The sequence below is a fragment of the Apium graveolens genome, chromosome 3, assembly GCF_009905375.1.
Source record: "Apium graveolens cultivar Ventura chromosome 3, ASM990537v1, whole genome shotgun sequence".
NCBI lineage: Eukaryota > Viridiplantae > Streptophyta > Magnoliopsida > Apiales > Apiaceae > Apium > Apium graveolens.
The window spans coordinates 280,627,051-280,639,514 of NC_133649.1; positions in this window are offsets into that span (position 1 = coordinate 280,627,051).

The following is a 12,464-nucleotide window of genomic DNA, read 5'->3' on the forward strand; positions in this document are numbered from 1 at the left end:
TTTCTTCATCTAGCTTCTGTATCTTGGGGTCTTGATAGTAGACTGTTGTTTCCTTCCCTTTGAGCTTCAGTGTCTGCATAAATTTCTGTGATTCTTGACTTTCACCTTGTATCAGAACATCAGGCTTAGTCAGAACTTGTTTATCAGAACTTATTCTTCTATCAACATCAGAACTTGATCTCTGTGTTGAAGTTCTTGCTTTCCTAGATGAAAAGTCTTTACCTTGACCATGACCTCTACCCTTTTAAGAGTTTCCCTGGTCATCATTTCCACCATCCTCTTTCTTCAGTGCTAAATTAGTAAAGCATTTGGACTTAACCACCTTCTCCCCCTTTTTGGAATCATCAGGTAGTAGGAGAGAGAGAATTAGTTCCACTGAAGATTGGATTTCATTTAGTTGAACTTATTGAGAAGCTTGATTCTTTAGTACTTCAGCAATCTGAGCTTGCTGTTCCTCCTGAGCTTTCTTAATAGCCTCAACTATGTTAAAGGCAGGCTTGAAAAATCTTTTCTTATCCAATTTCAAGTTCATGTCTTGCTGAATCAGTGTTTCTTGAATTTTTTCCACCTTGGCTTGAGTTATTGAGTGTTGACCTTGAAGGTTCCTGGTACTCAATGCAGTAACTCTGAGTTGTGCTTTGAAGTCATCATTCATCAGCATCTCATCAGCTTTAGCCAGGTGCTCAACAAGAATATTTGCAGTAGGAACAAAATCAACTTTGTTCCACTCCTTGATCCATTCTTTTCCTCTGTTAGTTTCACTCCAAGGTACTGGTGCATCTCGCTCACAAACTTTTTAATCAAATCAGCTTTATTAACTGTTTGTAGAGGTGCATGTCCTGAAGGACCAGCTGCATCAGCATTTTCATTTGTAGCAGCTTCACCAGTATTTTCAGCATTGACTTCAACAGAACTTGCAGAATCTTCAGTATCAGCATCTTGTAATAGAATAATTGTATGTGAAGCAATAGAAGATTCATCTGCATTGACATTAGCATCTAGCAGTGGAGTTGCTGGTGGAGTGTGTTGAGAAATGGTTGGAGCTTCCAAGTACATAACCTTAGGCACATTCAAGTTGTGAATATCTATTTCAGCACTTGTACCTGGATTATCAGCATGTACTTGATCAATGATAGGAGATACAGGAGGTGTAGGCATGTGTTCTTGAGTATTCTCTGGCTCTTGAATAGGAGATTTGTGAGCTTCAGTAAAGTCTGGTTCATTAGTGGGAAGAGATTCAATCACAATTGGGTCTGTTGAGATCAGAGATTCCTGACCTCCTTCCTCATCTACTGCTTCCATTCCTTCTTCAGAGATTGAAGATTCTACAGCCCTCCTTGCTCTTTGCTTTTTAAGTCTCTTAGCTGATGGAGAGACTCTGGGAGCTTGATCATCAGAGTTTAGCTTTCTAAGCCTTTTTAGGGGTCTAGAATTCCCAGTTTCTTGAGCTTTCTGAGAAGAGACCTTCTCAGCTACTTGAGCAACAAGTTCTGATTATTGATGTTATTTCTAGAGAACTAACAATGAGATTTACAGAAGGGGGGTTGAATGTAAATCTCAAAACTTTTTCAAGTTTTGAGCAGTTTATAAAGACTGTGTGTTCAAGATGAACAAGTGTGTGAATTGCTTTAAGCTGATACAGACAGATATATATTCAAACACAAATGTAAAGAACACAATAAACCTTTAAAAACTTTTCTGGTGGATTTGTTGTTCCACAAGAGATGGTATTTCAGAAATTCTGTGATCTAAGAATTTGATCACAGCTGCATCCTAGTACAAACTAGATAATTTTTCTCTCAAGATTTTTCTAAACAGCTCTGGAAAAATTCTCATCTAATTACTAGCTACTACTTGGTTTATATATTACCAAGTTTACAAGTGAAGACAAGGATATATAAAATAATAAAGTAAGATCTCCACTTGTTTCTTCTCCAGTTCACTCCAGTACTTTGTTGACTTAATGTCTCTTTATACTAGAGTAGAACGGCTGCTTTTTCTGATGTTCCTGAAATTAGGCTGCCACATTTCAGTTATCTCTGTTCACCCACATGCCTCTATTTGTAGGTACAACTACCACTTATCAACGGTTAATCAACAGAACATCCGTTGAAGCTTTCATCCGTTGATGCACTCATCTGTTGAAGGATGTTATCCGTTGAAGCTTTAGAGACATCCGTTGAAGCTTAGCTTCTCATCCGTTGAAGGTCTTTAAGTCATCCGTTGATACCACTTCATTTATACAAAATTACAAGGCATGAAATATTTACAATTGGCCTTCCTATCTGCATATCTTCTAGTAGTCAACATGACTCATAGTTTCTCTCAACTTCTAAGAATTACATCTTAAATACAGAGACTGAAATATGCTACAACACTAGACTTATTTCTAAGTAAAGCTACACCATCAACGGATAGCCAAAGTGGTCTTATCCGTTGAGGCTACAGACACTGAATTTCTACTTAAGTGTTTTGTTAAACATATCATCAAACTAATGCACATATATTCCTAACAATCTCCCCCTATTTATGTCTATAAGAATTGTAGGCATAAATTCAGGGTTAACTTGATGATAACAAAACACTTAACAGATATATGAATTGAAACTAAGTAGAAATTTGAAAATGCTGCAAAAATGTATGTACTAGGAGGAAATTGAAGATTTACAGTATTTCCAAGGATACTCCTTTAGCCTGAGCAAATCATCTTTTTCTTCTTTGTTCCCTGGTTTTCTTTCCTAGCCCTTTGTCATTTTCCTCAATTTGGAGTTGGAGTTGTCTGAAGAATTCAGCTTCATCTTCAACACTGATATCCAACTTAGATTGCATTTCCTTGAGAGTTTCATTGCTGGCAATCTTGAGTTGGTCTTCAAGTCTGAAAAATCTTCTGACTCCTTTATCATCTCTAAATTCCATCAACCAATGAGGTGATTTGTGAATTGTAATTCCCCTTTCTTGAATGAGTAAAGTCCTGGGTAAAGCATTGGGCTCCCTCCAAGTTTTCCTTATATTGGCAATCTTGTTGAGAATTTCAGTCTTGGCAGTTCTGGTAAAGCCAGAATCCTTTTGTATAGCTGAAAAGACTCTAATCAAGGTAGAGTAGCCTTCATTCAGAATCCTGTGGAGAGTCCATGTTCTTTCCCCAGCTCCTTTGTATCTGAACACTAATCTCTCTGGTAGCTGTCTGTAAGCAGCTATTCCTCTTACATCCTCCAGCTCATCCAGATAGAGTTCAATGTCTGAAATTTCTTTTATGTCACAGATGTGAACATAATCATCTTTAGAAATGGATGGCTTAGGCTTAGGCTTTTGTTTTTGAGTGAATTTCTTAGAGGTTATGGGAGGTGTAGATTTGGGTTTTCTTTTCTGTTTCTTTGGTAGTGGAAGAGTGGTTAGAAAGGTAGGCAATTTGATGGTGTCCCAATCAATAGGTTCCTCTTTTGGAATGATTGGTTCACCATGGATGTTTATAGTGGGATTAGCAACAAGAGGTTCAGGTATGGAAGGTAGTGGTTTAGATATAGATTTGGTTACTTCAGTATTATCTTCACTCCTTCTATGTGCCTTGGCCTTTCTTCTGTTTCCCTTCTGCCATTCCTCTCTTTCTTCCATACTCTCACCAAATATACTCCCAAAAACCTCATCTAGGTTTGCAATCTTGTCTTCACCCCTGACTTCAATTCCTTTCTCTTCTTCAACTTGACTTGACTTTAGCTGTTGTTCAAGCTTTGCTTGTGCTCTTTTGTCAGCCTTTAGTTGCTTGACTTCTTCCTTCTTGGCTATTGAGAATTTGGGATGTCCTTGCATCACACATATGCTCTTTCCCTCTCTAGAGATAATAGCCCTATTTCTCCTTACAGCCTCATCCATGGTCTCTTTGAGATAAGCAATACTCCTACCTAAAAGCTTGTTCTCATCAGCTTTTGGAGGAGGAAAGTCCACTTCTTTTAAAGGATTCTTTGTAGAGTCCTTATTGGATCTTTTATTGGGCTTGAGAATTATAGCTTGTAGTTCTTTGGAAGAAGCTTCTCCATCCTTATGTCTCCCTACTGGCTTGAGCTCCATGTTGATTGGTTCAATCTTTGTGCTATATTTCACAGATGTTGATTTATCTTGTGTAGAGCCAAACAACAGTTGCAACCTTTCATCAATTCTCCTCATTTGCTCTTTCACTTGAATTTCAGCTGCTGCTAGCTGAATCAAATCAATTCCATCAGGCTTTCCTTTGATTTGAATGATTGGAGAAGTAGTGATGGCAGGAACTAGCACTTTAGATATTTTGATTTTTGTATATGGCTCTCCTTCCCCTTCCCTTTTACTCTCCCCCTTTTTGTTATCATCAAGGAGAGGGGTCAAGCCTTGTGCTTTTGCCAGCTGCATTAGGAGACTGGTTTGAGATTGTTGGTTGTGAAGAATGGTGGCCACAGAATCTTCAATAACTTGAACTCTGTCTTCCAACTTGGCCAGCCTTTTCTCAGTAACTGATTCCTTTTTCAATCTCAAAACCAAGTCCTGCAATGTACCATAGGGCATGACTGAATCCAATTTTTCAGAACTGTAGGATTTCAAGTCAGCAATATCCTTCCTGAGATCATCCATACTCAGATTCTGCTTTACTTGCTGCAACTTCATGAGATGCAGTGAGTCCAGGTGAGCTTGAAGGATAGCCTTGATACTTGCATGTGAAGTGTTCTAAATGGCCTGTTGAATAGTGTTGATTTGTTTGACTAAGGAGACATTGAATTCCCCTGATCTATACTCCTTTGTCAAAGCCCATTCAGGTAGATTTGGAATTGAACTAGGGCCTTCATCTCCCCCTAAGTTCATGCTTCCATCAAAAGAAACAGAGTCATCATCATCAGAATTTACTCCAAATTCCTCAGATGGCTCACCAGCTGTAGAAGGCATCTTGGTAATAGCAGCTTTATCCCTTTGAAGAGATTCTGTTGTGTGTACTAGATGTAGTGTCTTTTCTGCCTCCTCATTGCCCTGAGCAGCCAACATTTGATAGGCTGACACAGGATGAGTAAAAGTGTCAGCATCCAAGGAAATGTTATCAATTACAGCTTTGTAATGTTGCTGAAATTGTCTTTCCTTTTCAGCATCATCCATAATCATTGACTCACTAGCAATGGCTGGTTCCACCCTTATATCTACTGTACCTGCCTTTCTCTCTTTTTCTCTATTTTCTTGCATCAGGGGCTCCCCCTGGCTCACACAACTCACTCCCTCACCTTCACCTACTAAGGTGGTACTCCTCTCACTTACTTTTGCCATGCTGGAAGAAATAGCATGCATTTTTGAGCTCTCAATCTCTCCTTTTGCCTGGGAGCATCCCAGCCTCTCACTCAAATTTTCACTCCCTTCCCTCAATCCTAAGAGTGATTGCACAGTATTCATGTCTTCTACACTTGGAATTGATTCAGTTATGTGTGGAGAGACTATCAACGGATGTGGAATATCCGTTGAAGGTGAAACTGATGTTATCAACGGATAACTGCTGTTAAGCTTATCCGTTGAAGAGCAACCACTTATCAACGGATGAGTGATATCCGTTGAAAAAGGAAAAGAAGTTGAAATTGAAAGTGATATAACTGTTGAATCTGTGTAGATTGATTTGAGATGTGGTGACACAGATCCTTCAATTATATCTGAAAGAATTTGCGGGTGATCCAACAAATCATCTAAGAGATGATGATCACCTGTATTTGAGTGGGGCTCCTCCCTGAGTTGTAAAGAGGGAGAATCAGGAATTGATGGGAATAACATATCCATATCCAGAGATGGTGATGAAGTGTTTGGTGATTGATGTGTGATTATTGTGAGAGAATGGGGCTGTGACTCCACATTTATTGGAGCCACATCAAACTGAGTTTGAGAAGGCATAGATACAGATGGATGTATCTGTGCAGTGTGTGCACCCTGTGTAGAAGATTGGGTTCTAGCCTTCTTTCTTCTAATAAAAGCTTTTGTTGGTGAGTGTTTGGCTTCAGTGTCCCTCCCTCGTTTGTTCTGTGTTCCTGGTTGGGAACTATTTTCAATAGTAACATCCTTTTGGGAGGATGCAACTAGGGATGTGCTAGATACCTTTTCAACCACCACAGCTTTTTGAGAAACTGTGGCTTGGCTAGCTTGGGAAGCACTTAACTCTCCTTCCTTATCCTGGGGGTTTCTTTGATGTTCACCCCTCCCCTCACCACTCACACCCTGTTCACTCCCTTCAGGGTTAATGGTTGGTGTTACAACTGTTGTCTTTTGAGAAACAACAGAGGTGGTTTTCTTTTTCTTTGATTTTGAAAGTTTAGTTTTGGTGACCTTGGTAGAAATCTGTTGGGGCATTGTCACAGATTTCATGGCCATACTAGAAGATAAAGAAATAGAGGGGTTGGAAGAAGTAGGAGTTGTAGAAGCAATTACCTCACCTACCTGAGGTGCATTCATGATTGGTAAATATACCAATGGCACACTGCTGTTGAGATCCATTCTCAATAAATCTGCAAGAACTCTTTTCTCTTGTGCCCAGCACTTGAGTTTATTATTCTCATTGATTATGACCAAACCTTCAGCAACATGGTTAGCCAATAACATAAAGAATCTAGCATAATAGATGTTATTAGGTCTATTAGCTTTGTTACCTAATCTAGTACCCAATTCTAGCATCACATAGTTGCTAAGGTTAAAATACCTATCAGAAACAAGCATATAGAGCATATTAACAAGAGATGAAGTTATGGCATCAAAATTACTAATTTTCCCAGAGAAAACCTTTATAAAGGCATCCCCAAGAAAACTCCATTCTTTCCTAAGGCCTTTTCTTCTAATACTCCCTAAACTAGCAGAGTTAAGAGAATAACCTATGGAATCTAACATGCTGGATACATCATTATCAGTGTGTGGTGTCATGGCATTGTTCTCAGGTAATTTAAAACATGCTTGTAAATCATCACAGTTAATACAGTGATTTTTACCTTTGAGAGTGAAGGAGATAGTCATATCTATGGAGTTGAACTCAGCAGTTGTCCAAATCTCCTCAACTACTTCACAGTAAATCATTGGGGCTTCCAGCATTGCATAGCTAAGTTTACAGTTTTTGATGAAGTCCATCATTTTGTGATAGTCTGAATGGGCTTCATTCTTTTCTACCAAAGCTATGAAATTGTTCTTCTCATAGATGAACCCAGATTGAGACATAATTTTCACGACTGGTGCCATTGTTGTGAGTAGAAATTGCAGAGAATAACTTGAAGGTTTTGCAGAGAGAAAATGGTAAATGCTTGAAATTTTTAAGAAAGCGTAAAGTAAAAATGAAAAATCAGAAGGGCTTATATGCTTTCAAAAAAAATTAGTAAAAGATTAATCAATAAGTATATGTTAGTGAATTTCAGCCGTTTAAGAATAAACTGTAAGTATTCTAACAACTACCTTTAAAACCAATACATACAGATGTATGTATGAGTATCAACGGTTAAGAAAATAGAATCAACGGCTGTGAAACACCTGAATCGACTGATGTGACATTTCAACGGATAAGGCAAATTGTCATCCGTTGAAAGGTACTTCAGTTTTATCCGTTGACGGATAAAAATTCCAGAAATGTATTTGTCTTTCAACGGATAATGAATATCCGTTGATAGAGCAATTTTGACTTTCAACGGATAGGAAACATCCGTTGATGGTATAAACTTTGTTAAAAGTCAAATTTGTTCTAGCAACTAATATATTTCAGGCTTCAATTCAAATTGCAATAAGGACATGAATTTTAAGAGTAATTAAGCATACCTAGCTCACTTACTAATCTTGTGAATGTTGATTCATCAAGTGGCTTGGTAAATATGTCTGCAATTTGTTGTTCACTTGGAACAAAATGTAGTTCCACTGTACCATTCATGACATGCTCCCTAATGAAGTGGTACTTGATATCAATGTGCTTGGTTCTTGAGTGCTGTACAGGATTCTCTGTTATGGCTATGGCACTTGTGTTGTCACAAAAGATAGGAATTCTATCAACATGAAGTCCATAGTCAAGGAGTTGATTTCTCATCCATAACACTTGAGAGCAGCAACTTCCAGCAGCAATGTATTCAGCCTCAGCTGTAGAAGTAGAGACTGAATTTTGCTTTTTGCTAAACCATGATACAAGCTTGTTTCCCAGGAATTGGCAGGAGCCTGTTGTACTTTTCCTGTCTATTTTGCAACATGTATAGTCTGCATCTGAATAACCAATTAGATCAAAGCCAGATTCTCTAGGATACCAAATACCTAAATTTGGTGTACCCTTGAGATATCTGAAAATCCTTTTGATAGCTATTAAGTGAGACTCCCTAGGATCAGCTTGAAATCTAGCACACAGACATGTAGCAAACATTATATCTGGTCTGCTAGCAGTTAAATATAAAAGTGAACCAACCATGCCTCTATAACTTGTAATGTCCACAGACCTTTCAGTCTTATTAAAATCAAGTTTGGTGGCAGTGGCCATGGGAGTTTTTGCAGATGAACATTCCATTAAGTCAAACTTCTTTAAAAGATCATGAATATATTTAGTTTGACTAATGAAAATTCCATTACTAACTTGTTTAATTTGTAAACCAAGAAAATAGGTTAGTTCTCCCATAAGGCTCATTTCATAATTACTTTGCATTAGCTTAGCAAACTTTTTACAAAGTTTATCATCTTTAGAACCAAATATTATGTCGTCTACATAAATTGAACAAGTATACTAGAGCCATTAACATTCCTAAAGAAGAGAGTTTTATCAACAGTACCTCTAGTGAAGTGATTCTCCAAAAGAAATTTTGATAAGGTTTCATACCAGGCTCTAGGTGCTTGCTTCAGTCCATAGAGTGCTTTCAACAGATAATATACATAGTCTGGAAAATTTGGATCTTCAAATCCTGGAGGTTGACTTACATAGACTTCTTCCTCTAATTTCCCATTTAGAAATGCACTCTTGACATCCATTTGATAGACTTTGAAATTGGCATGAGCTGCATAGGCTAGAAAAATTCTGATGGCTTCAAGTCTTGCAACAGGAGCATATGTCTCATCAAAATCTATTCCCTCTTGCTGAGAATAGCCTTTAGCAACCAATCTGGCTTTATTCCTTATGATAATGCCATTTTCATCCATCTTGTTTCTGAATACCCATTTTGTGTCAATAGGACTCTTGTTCTTTGGTTTGGGTACCAGCTTCCAAACTTGGTTTCTCTCAAATTGGTTTAGCTCTTCCTGCATAGCTAATATCCAATCTGGATCCAATAAGGCTTCTTCCACTTTCTTAGGTTCCTCCTGAGATAGAAAACTACTATACAGACATTCATCTTGAGTAGCTCTTCTTGTTTGCACTTTAGATGATGCATCACCAATGATCAGTTCAAAGGGATGATTCTTGGTCCATTTCCTTTGAAGTGGAAGATGTGCTCTAGATGAGGTGGCCTCAGTATTGTCATGATGTGAGACAGAGTGTTGACTAGTTGAAACTCCCCCTGAGTTGTTGGTCCTTTGCAGGGAACTTGGAGTTCTATCAACTGATGATGTAAATCGATTATCCGTTGATAAACTATGATCAACGGATGCTTCATTTAGTACTTCAACGGATGATACACCATGTCTTTCAACGGATACTGCATTGCCTCTATCAACGGATGCAGAATTCTGACTTTCAACGGATGCAGTATTTTGTGCATTATCCAAGGGCATGTTTTGAATCCCTTTTGAAGTGTTATCTCCATCAGTCTCCTCTTCACTATCATCACAATATATCTCAATGTTGTCAAATTTGAGTCTCTCATATTGTCCCTCATCTGTTAGTCCATCAATCTTTTTATCATCAAACACAACATGCACAGATTCCATAACAATGTTGGTTCTTAGATTGTAGACCCTATAAGATTTTCCAGCTGAATAACCAACAAATATCCCTTCATCAGCCTTTGCATCAAACTTCCCTTTATGGTCAGATTGATTCCTTAGTATAAAGCATTTACATCCAAAGACATGAAGAAAGTTTAGAGTTGGTTTTCTTCTCTTGAACAACTGATAAGGAGTCATGCCTTTAGCTTGATTGATCAAAGAGATATTTTGAGTGAAACAGGCACAATTAACAGCTTCAGCCCAGAAATATGTTGGTAACTTTGATTCTTCAAGCATTGTTCTGGCAGCCTCAATTAAAGATCTGTTCTTTCTTTCAACTACCCCATTTTGCTGAGGTGTTCTTGGAGCTGAGAACTCATGCATGATTCCATTTTCTTCACAGAACAGCCTCATTGATAAATTCTTGAACTCAGTTCCATTGTCACTCCTGATATTCCTAACCTTCAGGTGAGGATGATTATTGACTTGCCTGATGTGATTGATAATGATTTCACTTGCTTCATTCTTTGATCCAAGAAAATAGACCCATGAAAACTTTGAGAAATCATCTACAATCACTAAGCAATATCTTTTTCTTGCAATTGACAATACATTGACTGGTCCAAACAAATCCATATGTAGTAGCTGTAATGGTTCATCAATTATTGTTTCAAGCTTCTTTTTGAATGATGCTTTCCTTTGTTTGCCTTTCTGACAAGCATCACACAAACCATCCCTTGAGAATTCAACAAGAGGAATTCCTCTTACAAGGTCCTTTTTGACTAGATCATTCATTGTCTTGAAATTCAAATGGGATAGCTTCTTGTGCCATAGCCAACTCTCAACCGAACTTGCTTTGCTGAAGAGACAAGTAATAGATTCTGCATTTGCAGAGTTGAAGTCAGCTAAGTACACATTTCCTTTTCTAACTCCAGTTAGAACCACTTTGTTGTCTTTCTTACTAGTGACAACACAGGCTTCAGAATTGAAGGAAACTGTATTCCCTTTATCACATAGTTGACTGATGCTCAGTAAGTTATGTTTGAGACCATCAACTAATGCAACTTCATCAATGATGACATTCCTTGTTGAAATCAAGCCATATCCCATAGTAAACCCTTTGATGTCATCTCCAAAGGTTATGCTAGGGCCAGCTCTTTCCTTAAACTCTGTGAGCAGGGAGAAATCTCCTGTCATGTGTCTTGAACAGCCACTGTCCAAGTACCATAGATTTCTTCTATTTCCCTGCACACCATAAAATCAATCAATTTGATTTTGGTACCCAAGTTTCCTTGGGTCCATTCTTGTTAACCTTTCTCCTAGACTTCATTCCTCCTGCATCTCTAGACTTAGGTAACTTTGAGTCAACCTTGGTCTTGGATGTAGTTGGTTGAGGTGTAGGGTTAGTCACAGAATCATTTAGCAAATTTGGAATATGATAAGGCATGGATTGTGCATACATGTTATTCCACATAGGCATATTGTATGGCATTTGAGGCATACTAAATGCAGCAAGATAAGGATTGTTAAAATATGGCATGTTTGCAAAATGTGCATAAGGATTCTGTTGAGACATAGTAGGCATAGCATGTAGAGATGATGCAGACATGTTAGGCATGGAAGAGGGTACAGTTATGGGGGTTTTCTTAATAGATTTGCAATTAGCAGATAGATGATTAACACTACTACAATGCACACAGCTTTTTCTAGGAGCATACCTATCAGGTGTGTAATTGTTATGTTTGTTAACACCTACCTTCCCATTTCTGTTAGATTTTCTTTTAGTTTCCTTTTTATCCTCAACCATCTTGAGCCTATTATTTAACTGTTCTAAGGTCATGTGCCCTATATTCACCTTACTGACATCTTTGGATGTGCTTGCTTCTTCTTTAACAAAGTTCTTGGAAGTTGAACCAAACTTTTTGTTGAGTTTCTTTAGATTTTCACTATTAGAAACATCTGCCTGTTTTAATTGAGGAACCTTCAACGGATGCTCATTTTCTTCCTTTAACGGATAACCTTCATCATCCGTTGATTCCACATCCGTTGACAGCCCATCAATTAATTCCAGTTTCTTTTTGTTTTTATCCCAGGCAGTTTCACAGAATGATTCAATTCCTTGGACCTTGGCAATTTGAGCACTAACATCCCTAGATGTTTTCCAGGCTTTAATCACCTCTTGCTCTCTCTTTAATTGATTAGAAAGTATTTCTACTTTCTTAATAGATTCAGCTAGTTCATTCTCAACAGATATACAATGCAGCTTGGTTTTCTCTAGGTCAATCAACTTATCTTCTAACATAGCATTTCTATTACTTAAAAACAGATTGTTCTCTTTAATCCTACTATTTTCTTTAGCAAGAGATTTAAGAGACACACGCAAATGATACAATTCAGTAGACATGTCATTAAAAGCATCATTGCACTCTTCTTTAGTAAGTTGTGTTACATCAGTAGTGATTACCTGAGTTGTTACCTGATTGCTTGATGAACTAACTTCATTTTCCTCAGAATCAGCCATGAGAGCTAAGTTGACATACTCCACATCTTCATTCTCTTCCTCTCCATCAGCTGCCCAATCTTTTTCTTGAGTAATGAAAGCCCTTTCCTTT